The 14,470-nt window shown below is 37.2% G+C and overlaps 1 non-coding gene across 1 annotated transcript; it reads right to left on the reverse strand.

Moving 5' to 3' along the window:
• Positions 1–12,863: 12,863 nt before the first annotated feature.
• On the reverse strand, positions 12,864–12,970 carry LOC141715534 (small nucleolar RNA R71). The gene has a single exon (XR_012572293.1). It is a non-coding gene; the product is annotated as a small nucleolar RNA R71 (small nucleolar RNA).
• Between the last annotated feature and the right edge of the window lie 1,500 nt (positions 12,971–14,470).

The following is a 14,470-nucleotide window of genomic DNA, read 5'->3' on the forward strand; positions in this document are numbered from 1 at the left end:
AAACATTATTTTCGGTGACCACCGGAAAAAGAAGAGATTTTTTTAAATTAAAAAGGAAAAAGAAGAGAATTTTTATTAGGTCATGGTTTTAACTGAAAAAAATCTTACCTGTGGCCAAAATGGAAAATGCGCTTATGTTTTTAATAGGCAAATAATACTTGCGAAGTTTTGAGCTCTTTTACTGTCCCGTTAACGTAAACCGCGCGGAACCCTTTCTTAACCCCATGTAATGTACCTATTGCCTTCGATCCGTCTCATTCTTTTTTTGAAACACACGTACTTGCATTAACAATTTAAATCAAGATTCAGTACATGATGAGGGAAATTAGATGGACAATGCCCCCATTCCCTAAGATTAGACATAAAATAAGTAGCTAGCATATGTGATAGTCCAAATTAGTTTAGGCCCAAGAAAAGGCTCAATAATAAGAGGTCAGGGCTCAGAATGTAATAAGGGAGAACACCCGGACACGTGGCTTCATCCTTGCCGTCCAGGTTTCCGGGATCTGGAACCTTCCAACGGTCCGGATCCCGGAAACCTAGACGGCAAGGATGAAGCCACGTGTCCGGGTGTTCTCCCTTATTACATTCTGGGCTGTGTCCTCTTTTTATTGGGTCTTTTCCTGGGCCTAAATTAATATGGACTATCAATATGCGCTCCATTATTCGCAGACCTCCTAGCAAACGCAATCAACATACGATTAAAGTGCTTACATAACTCAAGACAATCCAAAACAATAGTATGGAAATAACTCTCTTCTTGAGTCCCCTTGCAAGCTTCAACTAACACTTTATAATCAGACTCAAACATTCAGTAATCAAGCGCTAAATTCTTAGCCCACGGTAGTGCATTCTTCAAGGCCATTGCCTCCGCTTCCCTTGGTTGCCATCGACCTTCAATTCTCCCACACTTAGCTCTCGAAAAATTGCCACAAGAGTCTTGAATAACAGCCCTCAAACCAATATAACCATCATAACAAATGGCTGCATCCACATTAATTTTTTTGCAGCCTATAGAAGGCTTGATTTAGGTCCTAATGCTTCTGTCATCCTGCCCCCTAACTTGAGTAGCAATCACCCGAGCGCTCCTCCAATCCTGTAACAAGTTAACAGCTGCAGCCTTAACGCCAAATACCGATTCATTCACACGATCCCAGACCCATTTGTTTCTCCGATTTCATATGCTCCAACATAACATTCCAAACATAGTACACTGGTCACATGTACATGTATCGAACACACAGAGAAAGATGTCAAAACAAGACTCACCTGATAGCAGCATGGCATAATTCTGCAGCCCAGTATTTGCCCATACTTCTATGGCAAACTCACACTCAAACAACACATGTCTATCAGTTGCCCCCCCCTGCATGACACCAAACACAATCATTACTTACACTCACCTATTTAGAAGCTAGAGATGCAACAGTTGGTAGACAACCTCTACACAATCGCCACAGGAAGGTGGTTACTTTCCCTGGGATTTTTAACGACCACAGTTTATTCCAGAAAGCGTTATGAGTTGTATCATAATCTCCTTGTAAGAGGCAATAAACACTTCGAATCGTAAGCTTACCTTGATTATCCCACAACCAAAACCAAGAGTCCTTCCTTCGTCGAATCGAAATAGGAACTTGTCTAATAATTTCCCTATCTCTTTTATTACAGATATCATTGAGGACATCAAGATCCCACAATCCAGTCACCACGTCCATCAGATTTGTACAGTAGCATTCTGAAGTTCAGGTGGCATGAAAGTAGTTAAGCAACCATTATCACTCGATGAAAACCAAGGTGCTTTCCAGACCTTCGTGCTTGCCCCATCGCCAATTTTACATTGACAACCCCTTCTAATAACCTCCCGTGCAGACAAAATGTTCCGCCACATGTAGCTAGGATTATTACGCAGCGTTGCATCTTAAAAGTCATTCTTAGGAAAGTATATCGCCTATAAAATTTGAGTTAGTAACGGATTTATCTCATTCAAGATTCGCCAACCTTGCTTAGCTAACATGGCTATGTTAAAATTTGTGAGACTCTTAACCCCCAGGCATCCACTACATTTGGGAGCACACAGCTTCTCCCAAGCCATCCTTCTAATACCCCCACCGTTCTGGCCCTGCCCCCACTAAAAACCATTTATCTTTTTCTCTATCTTATCACACCCATTAACTGGTAATAAGAATAGGTTCATCCGAAAGTTAGGAATAGGCAGAGCAACGGATTTCATTAGTGTGACTTTACCTCCTTTAGAAAGCATTTTATTACTCCAACTTTGCACTTTCTGGTTCACACGATCAACTAAAAAGATAAAAACTGCATTTTTAGTCCTACCTACTGACATGGGCATACCCAGGTATTTGCAAGGTATATCGTTTTCCTCTACCTCAAGGCAGGAACAGACCTTTTGTTTATCCTCCACAGTCGTATTAGGGTTGAAAGTGACAGTTGATTTATGAAAGTTAATAGCTTGCCCAGAAATCAACTCGTACCTCTTCAAAATCCTCTTCATATTACAAGCCTCTACCTTAGATATATGGAAGTTAAAATAGCAATCATCCACAAAAGATAAATGGGATACTGTTGGGGCTCCTCTAGCAATAGTGCACCTATGAATGGAATCAGCTTCTTCATTTTGTCTAATAATGGCAGCCAACCCTTTTGCACACAGAATATATAAATAGGGAGATATAGGATCTCCTTGACGGATCCTTCGCTGTGGTATAACATTCCCAAAAACTTCACCATCTTGCACAAAGCTATACGAGACTGATTTAACATAAACAGTGACTTGCTTCACCCACTGATAAGTGGCATTTATAACCACTTAGAACGCTTTGTAAAGACTAGAATTGGTATTTTCTACTCAAGTTGTTTGTGTTTTTGATGTGTTTTGTAGTATTTTGCATTTCAGGGTATAATCGGAAGCAGGAATGGTTTTACATTGTTTTTATGTTAGAAGAGTGTTAGGATAGAGCCTCGGTTGATTGCGCAAAAGAAACCAGCACGAGAAGCCAAGAAATAGAAAAAAAATCAGTCTTTTCCAGAAGGCCAGGGCGGCCGCGCTACACTTGGGAGCGGCCGCGCTGGTTTGGCAGAAGTACAGGGCGGCCGCGCGGGATTACAGAGCGGTCGCGCTAGGTCGAAAATTTTGAATCCTGATTTGAATAGAAGACTGATCTATTGGATTCCTGATTGGATGTGCTAGTATTTAAAGATCCAAAAAGACGTTTCTCATATACGAGAGCAAGGAGATAACATCGAGAAGACCTAATAGCATAAAATAACGAAGGAGAAGAAGATCTAGTTTTTACTTGTGATTCTTTGCTTAAGTTGTAATCTTGGGTGCTTATTTTCTCTATTTGTTTTGAACCTAATACTCTTGTTAACATACTTTGTTATTTTATTCAGTTTATAAAGACTTAGTTTATTTACCATACTTTCATCGGAACCCACAGTGATTATGAGTTCGGTTATAAACTAATCGTTATCGTGGGGTTCTAACAGATTTACCTATGAATTTCTGTAGTTAGTTGTTTCGATACCTAAGTGTGTGGTGATTGTATGATATCCTAGTATTGGTTGTTCTTATTCATCTTATGTGCGTCGCGAACATATAAGATATCGTGTTAATCTCTATTGAAGTGACAGTGAATATAGAGGTTTAGAGCTTGCCATGTTAGCATATGTTCATGTAATTGTTATGCATGATTCGTAGGTAACTTTAACCATCTTACTTACCCTATATAATCACGATAGATAACTTGTTCATTAAACCTTTATGTTGTCAAATTCTATAGACATATAGAGTCTCAACATAATTGGTGTATATTCAGCTTCTATCTCTTTTGTGGATGTCTAGTAGTAGGATATTCGTACAACGACAATTGGCGTTTACTAGTTTCGTATTATCTAATTAGTTGTCATCACCATTGCATGCTAAGGTTAAGAACAATGACTTTGAATGAAGTAGTAATGAAGTTAGAATCCCATGTTTGTCTCATATCAGTAATTCAACCTCACTTCTCTTAGTTAATGCTATTTAGTATAATCTCTTAGTTTAATCAAAACCCAAAATTGTTATTTGTCTTAGCATTGAGCGATAACCATCTCATTGTTGCATAAGTGCATAAATTGAAGTTAACCTAAACCAGTCTCTGTGGGAACGAACTATAAAGAATTCTATATTACTTGCGAACGCATATACTTGCGTGTAATTTTAGCGCGTGTTTTCATCTTAACAAGTTTTTGGCGCCACTGCTGGGGACTCGGTGTTAATTTTTAGTTTATTGCTTGTCATCAGTGGTCTTTAAAGTTCACTGACTCAGATATTTTACTTACTTGTTTGCTTGTTTGTGTTTCAGGTACTCTAGAGAGCGTTTATGCTAACGCGTTCTCGATCTCGCAAGAGAACACTGGATAAAGCGGAGGAAGAAGTCGAAGTAGTTGAAGAAGAAGTCTTTGTTGAGGAGAAAGTTGAAGAAGAAGCAATCTTTGCAATGGGAGAACTAGTAGCAAATCCGAAGGCTTTGATGGATTTTTCTCAACCGAAGATTAATGACATTCAGTCCAATATTGTCAGATCAGCCATCGCGGCTAATAAATTTGAAATCAAATCTAGCACGATTCAAATGGTGCAGAATTCAGTCCAGTTTGGGGGTTCTCTAACTGAAGATCCCAATACTCACATTAGGGATTTCATCGAGATCTGCGACACCTTCTGGTTCAATGGTGTTTTCGAAGATGCTGTTAAGCTGAGGCTATTCCCACTCACTCTGAGGGACAAGGCTAAGATCTGGTTACACTCTCTATCAGCTGGTTCTTGTTGGATTTTTAACGCAGCGGGGCATGGCAAGACACTTTTACACATACAAAATCCAAATAAAAGCATACAGATCATGAATAATTGTTCGAGGGATCGAATCTAACCTTTTAAAATAATTCGGAGACAACGATCAGAGATCCTTAGCAGTTGCTCCTCAAGTGTGAAGCACTCCACCGGTATCCACCAAGAAAACGATGTTAAGGAGGAGGAAGGAGGTGGAGAGAATCAGGTTTTCCAAACTTTTTGGGTTTTCGGGTTCGATGTGGGTTAGAATAAAATAGGGTCTATAATAGTGTATTTATAGGCAAAATTTTCAGCTGAAATTTTCCCATAAATATTATTATTACTATCCCATTTATTATTCTCATTAATAATTAAAACACCTTTTAATCATTAATCCTTTTTCTAAACACTTTAGAAATAATTCTCTCTCTTGATTTAATTTCCAAAAATTAAATCCTTTAATTAATAATATTAAGAACTTTTCTTAATTAATTTATAATCAATTAAATCTCATTTAATCAATTATTAAATTTTCTAATTAATTATTTATTTCACAAATAAATAATTATTAGCCATTATTAATTAATTCCTCCACCATTAAATCATTCTCTTTTTATGGTGTGACCCTGTAGGTTCAATATTAAGCCGGTAGTAGAAATAAATAATAATAAAACTATTTTATCATTATTTATATAAATTCTCTAATTTATTAAATATGATTAATTAATTAATCACATTTATTCTACATCGTGAGTGATGCTTCTCAACATATCGCGACTATCCGGATAATATGAATTCACTGCTTAGAATACCAAGAACCTGTCAGTGAATAGTTACCGTACAATAAACTCCTTCTACCCTACAATGTCCCGATTAAATACAAGGCATGGATCTCGTGTCAAGCCTATCTAATTCAATCACTTTGCTTACCATTTACTATGCGTAGTTCTATGCAAATTAAAAACTCCTTTCTAATTTCATTTACTCTGGCCAGAGATTCCTGAACTAGCATAAGTGGATCAGCCTTGAACATTCGCTTCCTTCACTGGAAGGGGTAGATCATTTATTGATCATACACTATCTTCGTGTACAAATTCCTATACCCAGAAGAGCCCTAATAATTGTCCCTGGAGACTAAGAACTAAACCAAAGCATAGTTCAGTGTACACAAGATGACTATGATGACCTCAAGTCTAAGGATACTTGTACAACTATCACTATGTGAACAACTGCTGACACGTGAGTGAACTCTATCAGTTGTTCAGCTGTGCGAGTCATGTTCAGTGAACTTATTCCATAATAAGCACCTACATACTAGCTATAGTGTCACCACACAAATGTCTATGAGAACAGACATCCTTCATAATGAAGCAAGCATAGTATGTACCGATCTTTGCGGATTATTAATTACCAGTTAGTAATCCTATGACCAGGAACTATTTAAGTTTAGAGTTATCATCTTTTTAGGTCTCACTATTATGATCTCATCATAATTCATAAAAAACTTTACTCTAAACTATGGTATATCTTATTTAAACACTTAAATAGATAAAGCCCGTAATAAAAACAAAACAAGTCTTTATTAATATCAATGAAATCAAAACAGATTACATAAAAGTTATTCCTAAATCCTAATACATGATTGGACTTAGGACATATTCCTTTCAATCTCCCACTTGTACTAAAGCCAATCACTCTAGTATCTAATACCCATCTTGTCTTTATGACGATCAAAGTGAATTTCATAAAGTAGCTTTGTGAGTGGGTCTGCTATGTTGTTATGTGTGTCAACTCTATTTCAATACAATACAAGAAATGTTACCGCGCTCTCACTAACCCTTTTGTAGACGCATGGTTCATCTTCGTTTTTGATAAAATCAAACTCTTTGATTGTCTCATCAAAACGAATGTTCCATCTTTCGAGAAGCCTGCTTTAAACCACATATGGTTCGCAGCAGCTTACACACTAGGTTTTCATTTCTCTTGGAAAGAAAACCATCTGGCTAATTGCCAGATCTCATAGTCGTAGTAAGCAGCATTCGCAAGCAAAATCCGAACTGATTTTAACAGGGCTACAGGTAAAAGGTTTCATCAAAGTCAATCCATTGCCTTTATTTGAATTCTTTTGCCACAAGCCTGGCCTTAAAGGTCTCCACCTGGCCATCTGCTCTAATCATTCTTTTGTATCCCATATACATAGATTTCTTTCCGGATTTCATGGCACTATGCCATTTCTCTGAGTCAACACTACTCATAGCCTCATTATAGGTCACAGGGTCGTCATCATCAATGATCGACAACTCATTGTCATTCTCAATGATAAGGCCATAATACCTCTCAGGTTGGCGAGACACTCTTCCTGATCTATGAATGGGCTGTTCCACAAAAGGTTGTTCAGTCAGAACAGGTGTTTCCACTTGATCCGTAGTAGTTTGTGCTTCTTGAACTTCATCAAGTTCAATTTTGCTCCCACTGTTTCCTTCAAGGATAAACTCCTTTTCCAAGAAGGTAGCATGTCTGGAGACAAACACCCGATGATCGGTGTAAAAGTAATACCCTAAAGCCTCTTTAGGATATCCCACAAAACTACTTTTTACGGATCGATATTCCAGCTTATCTGGGTCAACTTTCTTGACATAAGCTGGACATCCCCAAATCTTAACGTGTTTAAGACTCGGTTTCCTTTCTTTCCATATCTCATACGAAGTTTGAGGAACAGATTTGGAAGGCACCTTATTCAGTAAATATGCTGAGGTTTCCAATGCATAACCCCATAGGAATACTGGAAGATTTGCATAGCTCATCATGGACCGAACTATGTCTAACAAAGTTCGATTTCTCCTTTCAGATACCAATCTGGAGGTGTGCAGTGGGAGACTATACCATTTACTTAGAGATAATCTAGAAACACTCCATTAAAGTATTCACCACCTCGATCTGATCGAAGAGTTATAATACTATGTTTGGTTGTTTCTCCACTTCATACTTATATTCTTTGAACTTTTCAAAGGCCTCAGACTTGTGTTTCATCAAACACTTATCCAAATCCAGATCTATCATCTATGAAAGTAATGAAGTATGAAAATCCACCCATGGCTTGCGTAGACATTGGTCCACATACAACTGTGTGTACCATTCCTAGCAAATCTGCAGCCCTCTCTCCATGTCCACTAAATGGAGACTGCAGTGCCACTATGAAGTGAGATTTTCATCATCCCTTTTCTTTTATTAGTTTGTTCAATCTGAAGTAAATTATGTCACATTTATACAGACCATTATTTAAAGTACCACGTCCATAAAGAATATTATCTCTAAGAATAGAACATTCATTATTCTCAATAATAAATGAAAATCCAGCCAAGTCTAACATGGGAATAATATTCCTCACAATCGAGGGAACAAAATAACAATTATTTCAAACAATAGTCTTGCCCTTAGGCCTATGTAAATGAAATGATTCTACATCTATAACAGCAACTCTTGCTCCATTTCCATCAGTAGAATCACCTCCTCTTCCTCAAGAGTCCTACTTCTCCTTGGTCCCTGCAACAAATTGCAGATTTGAGAACCACATGCGGTATCTAATACCCAAGTAGAAATTTGATTTAATGACATATTCACTTCTTTCATGAACATACCTGAATCGGAAGCGGTAGTCTCACTACCCTTCTTCTTCTTCATTTCTGCAAGGTAAACCTTGCAGTTCCTCTTCCAGTGCCCCACCTTGTTACAGTAAAAGCAAACAACTTTGCTCTAGGGGTCTTCAGCTTTTGGTGGAACCGGCATTTTCTCACCTACTTTCTTCTTCTTGGAAGGGTTCCTCTTCCTTTTCTTAGGATTGGAACCTTCACCAATTAGAATAACAGAACTCTTGGAAAATTCGATTCCGCAGTCTTCAACATTTTGTGGAGTTCAGGCAGGCTGACATCCAACTTATTCATGTGAAAGTTCACAACAAACTGCGAGAACGAACTCGGAAGCGATTGCAAGACCAATTCTTGGCTCAGCTCCCTATCCATGGCAAAACCAAGTTGTCCAAGACGTTCAATCAAATTGATCATCTTAAGTACATGGTCATTCACAGATGATCCCTCAGACATCCTACAACCGAACAGCTCCTCCGATATCTCATATCGAGCTGTCCTCCCCGCCACATCATACAACTCTTGTAGATGCATGAGGATAGTGTGAGCATCCATATGCTCATGTTGCTTCTGTAGCTCAATGTTCATGGAAGCTAGCATGATGCATTGAGCAACATTTGCATCATCTATCCACCTACGATACACAACATGTTCATCATTATGTTCTTCACTAGCAGGTTCAGTAGGCTTAGGTGAGTCAATCACGTATTCCAGCTTCTCAATCCTGAGAACAATTCTCAAGTTTCGAAGCCAGTCAGCATAATTAGAACCAGTCAATTTGTGAGCATCTAGTATGCTCCTGAGTAATAGTGCAGAAGACATAACGTACAAAGTAAATCTGTAAATGATAAACACATAACAACACTTAGCAAATATTCGATTTCATTTTAAAACACTATATGAATTGGGTCTTTATTCATAAGTGCCTCCCACTAGTTTATCTAATTTATTCAACCCTCTACGTGAAAAATTAAGCATTCATAATGCTAGTGGGAATAGGGATCCTACATTCCATTACACAACCTCGGCTGTAGCACGAACCGCCATGCAATGTTCAATAGGCAGACAACTCTTGTCAATTACATCTCATGTTATTCCCTAATCAAACTTTAGCCTCTTGAATAATTGAGTCTCGGCTGTAGCACGACAAACTCAATATTCTAAGTCAAGTCTAACCCAACATTCCGTACAGTTGAATCAGTCCCCAAAGGCCCACGGCTGTAGCACGTACCGACCTTTAGATTCTTATTCAATGTACACATCTCTATATAATAGACAAGTATTTCTTATTTCGAAATCAAAGCCCTCGGCTGTAGCACGAACCGACAATGATTCAAAAATAAGAACTACTTTTCTATCATGTTGGAAGGCTATGACCAACACAAGCCCGTTGTATCATTGGCCAATTACTACTTGATATTATTTAATTTTAGAGGGATTATATTACGTTACAATCATAATCATATTATAAAGAGATTCTTCCTTTTAAATTAAATATTCCAAATCAATAATCAATAATCAGATGATTCCCAGATCGGGTGGAGCATTGTCAAGAGGCGTCACTTAATAACCCTTTCTTACAGATAGAAATCTGTTGTTGACAGAATCATCCTTTCTCTCATATCGAAAATTCATATTCAATTACGTGTTTCATAAACACAAGAATCTCATGATTGTATTCATAATATTATTCTTAAGGTTATGAAACAATTTCACTATACTAGGTTGTCTAACAAACGCCTTATGTTTATTTAAGTTCACCTAAATTTATCATCGCATGATAAACTAAGCATATATCACATATATAAACATGAATAAACATCAAGGTAGGCATGTTACATTATCTAGCACATAGAACTAAGCATTATACATCTCTATGTATCACATGAAGCATTTAAAATCAATTCAAACAATCAAAAACAGCTTTAAAACACTTCATGGAATATAAAAAGTTCAAAACTTTTATATAAACTAAAATTGATCACTCCATTAGATCCGTCTCAGAAAATTAATCCAACGGTATATTGCACGCCCAAAACGGAGTTACGAAACTCCCAGAAAATCAATTTTAAAATCAACAGACGGGCTGTAACGCATTACAGGAACGCGTTACAAGCCCTGTAACGCATTCCGGTGATGCGTTACACCCCTTTTAAGCCATTAAAGTGTGTAACGCATTCCGTGAATGCGCCACAGGTGTGTAACGCATTCCCGGAATGCGTGACACCCCTATTTTTTTTTATTCTCTGCAGCAGCCGACAGCTTTCTCGAGCAGCGTGCCTGTCCTTATCTGTCTTCTTCTTTGCCACAGCAGATTACAGCAGTACAGATGTACTGATAATACAAATATATATATACTATATATACATATAATTATACTTATTAAATTACAAATTTAATTACAAGAACTTTAAAAATTCATAATAAAAAATCTATACATCATAAAATTATGAAAAAAATACCCAGACGATCTACAACACTTGTAGAATCCAGATCAACATTCAAAATTATTCTGAGAAACGATTTCTCATCAGACAAAATTAATCCATGATATAACTTGTAAAAATCATAATTAATTCATACAAGCACATAAAATTCTGAAATTTTTACCACAGATCTATATGTATACAACCTATGCTCTGATACCATTGTTGGATTTTTAACGCAGCGGGGCATGGCAAAACACTTTTACACATACAAAATCCAAATAAAAGCATACAGATCATGAATAATTGTTCGAGGTGTCGAATCTAACCTTTTAAAATAATTCGGAGACAACGATTAGAGATCCTTAGCAGTTGCTCCTTAAGTGTGAAGCACTCCACCGGTTTCCACCAAGAAAACGATGTTAAGGAGGAGGAAGGAGGTGGAGAGAATCGGGTTTTCCAAACTTTTTGGGTTTTCGGGTTCGATGTGGGTTAGAATAAAATAGGGTCTATAATAGTGTATTTATAGGCAAAATTTTCAGCTGAAATTTTCCCATAAATATTATTATTACTATCCCATTTATTATTCTCATTAATAATTAAAACACCTTTTAATCATTAATCCTTTTTCTAAACACTTTAGAAATAATTCTCTCTCTTGATTTAATTTTCAAAAATTAAATCCTTTAATTAATAATATTAAGAACTTTTCTTAATTAATTTATAATCAATTAAATCTCATTTAATCAATTATTAAATTTACCAATTAATTATTTATTTCACAAATAAATAATTATTAGCCATTATTAATTAATTCCTCCACCATTAAATCATTCTCTTTTTATGGTGTGACCCTGTAGGTTCAATATTAAGCCGGTAGTAGAAATAAATAATAATAAAACTATTTTATCATTATTTATATAAATTCTCTAATTTATTAAATATGATTAATTAATTAATCACTTTTATTCTACATCGTGAGTGATGCTTCTCAACATATCGCGACTATCCGGATAATATGAATTCACTGCTTAGAATACCAAGAACCTGTCAGTGAATAGTTACCATACAATAAACTCCTTCTACCCTACAATGTCCCGATTAAATACAAGGCATGGATCTCGTGTCAAGCCTATCTAATTCAATCACTTTGCTTACCATTTACTATGCGTAGTTCTATGCAGATTAGAAACTCCTTTCTAATTTCATTTACTCTGGCCAGAGATTCCTGAACTAGCATAAGTCGATCAGCCTTGAACATTCGCTTCCTTCACTGGAAGGAGTAGATCCTTTATTGATCATACACTATCTTCGTGTACAAATTCCTATACCCAGAAGAGCCCTAATAATTGTCCCTGGAGACTAAGAACTAAACCAAAGCATAGTTCAGTGTACACAAGATGACTATGATGACCTCAAGTCTAAGGATACTTGTACAACTATCACTATATGAACAACTGCTGACACGTGAGTGAACTCCATCAGTTGTTCAGCTGTGCGAGTCATGTTCAGTGAACTTATTCCATAATAAGCACCTACATACTAGCTATAGTGTCACCACACAAATGTCTATGAGAACAGACATCCTTCATAATGAAGCAAGCATAGAATGTACCGATCTTTGCGGATTATTAATTACCAGTTAGTAATCCTATGACCAGGAACTATTAAATTTAGAGTTATCATCGTTTTAGGTCTCACTATTATGATCTCATCATAATCCATAAAAAGCTTTACTTTAAACTATGGTATATCTTATTTAAACACTTAAATAGATAAAATCCGTAATAAAAACAAAACAAGACTTTATTAATATCAATGAAATCAAAACAGATTACATAAAAGTTATTCCTAAATCCTAATACATGATTGGACTTAGGACATATTCCTTTCAGTTCTATCACTACTTGGGAGGATCTTGCTCAAAAGTTTCTTACTAAATTTTTCCCTATGGCAAAGACAGCTGCAATCAGAAACGCTTTTACTCAATTTGCGCAGCAATCGGGAGAATCTCTATGTGAAGCTTGGGAGCACTATAAGAAGATGCTTGGGAAGTGTCCTCATCATGGGATGCCTGACTGGATGATTATCAATTACTTTTATAATGGCTTAGGAGCACAGTCTAGACCCATGCTCGATGTAGTATAAGGTGGAGCCTTGTGGGCTAAGAGCTATGATGAAGCTTATGAGTTGATTGAACTGATGGCTGCTAATGAATACCAGAATCCAACTTAGAGACTACCTCAAGGCAAGGAAGCAGGAATTCTGGAGGTGGATACAACTACTGCTATAGTTGCTAAGCTTAAGGCTTTGACGATGAAGATGGATTCTTTGGCTAATTATGGAGTTAATCAGATCACAAGTATTTATGAGCTTTGTGCTGGTGCGCATGATACTGAGAAGTGTGCTATTTCTAGTGAATCAGCTCAGTTAGTGAGCAAATTTCAGAGGTCGCAACAACCAGTTCCAGCCACTTATCATCATAACAACCGTAATCATCCTAACTTCAGCTGTAGCAACAATCAGAATGCGGTGCAACAACCTTATCAGCAGTATGTGGCAAAGTAATATAATCCTCCTGGTTTTCGACAACTGCAATATGCACCAAGACAGCAACTCCAACTTCAGTAACTACCGCATAGAAGTACAAGTCAATCAAATGAAAAATCTAAATTGGAGGAGTTGAGGCTCATGTGCAAGAGCCAAGCGGTTTCCATCAAAACTCTGGAGAATCAAATTGGGCAGATTGTCAATACCTTGCTGAATCGACAACTTGGTACACTCTTTAGTGACACAGAAGTTCCAGGCAAGAAGGAAGCAAAAGAGCAGGTTAAGGCAATTACATTGAGATATGTGAAGGTTGCAAGCCCTGAAAATTCTCAAGTTCCAGAATCTGAAGTTTTGGCTGAAGAAGATGTGATGAAGGAAGCAGCAGTGGAATCAAGGAAGAAAACTGTGGAACACACTCCTCCTGAGGGTAATACAGGGGAGAAACAGATCTATCCTCGACCTCCTTTTCTTAAAAGGCTGCAGAAACAAAAGTTAAATAAGCAGTTTGCTAAGTTTCTGGAGGTGTTCAAGAAACTTCATATCAACGTACCTTTCTCTGAAGCTCTTGAACATATGCCTAGCTATGCGAAGTTTATGAAAGGTATTCTTTCTCAAAAAGTGAAGCTCGATGACCTAGAGACCGTTGCTCTTACGGAGGAATGCAGTGCTGTGCTGTAATGGAAGTTGCATCCGAAGCTTAAAGATCCTGGAAGCTTCACTATTCCTTGCACCATCAGAAACTTGTCATTCGACAAGTGTTTATGTGATTTGGGAGCTAGCATCAATCTGATGCCTTTGTCTGTCTTCAATAAGTTGGATTTACCTGATCCAAAGCCTACATATATATCCTTGTAGTTGGCCGATCGTTCTATTACATATCCATGAGGCATTGTGGAGGATGTCTTGGTCAAGGTGGACAAACTCGTCTTTTCTGCTGAATTTGTAATTCTTGATTTCAAGGAGGATAAAAAGATTACCATAATATTGGGAAGACCATTCTTGGTTACTGGCCGAACCTTGAT

Source organism: Apium graveolens, chromosome 3, assembly GCF_009905375.1.
Source record: "Apium graveolens cultivar Ventura chromosome 3, ASM990537v1, whole genome shotgun sequence".
Lineage (NCBI taxonomy): Eukaryota > Viridiplantae > Streptophyta > Magnoliopsida > Apiales > Apiaceae > Apium > Apium graveolens.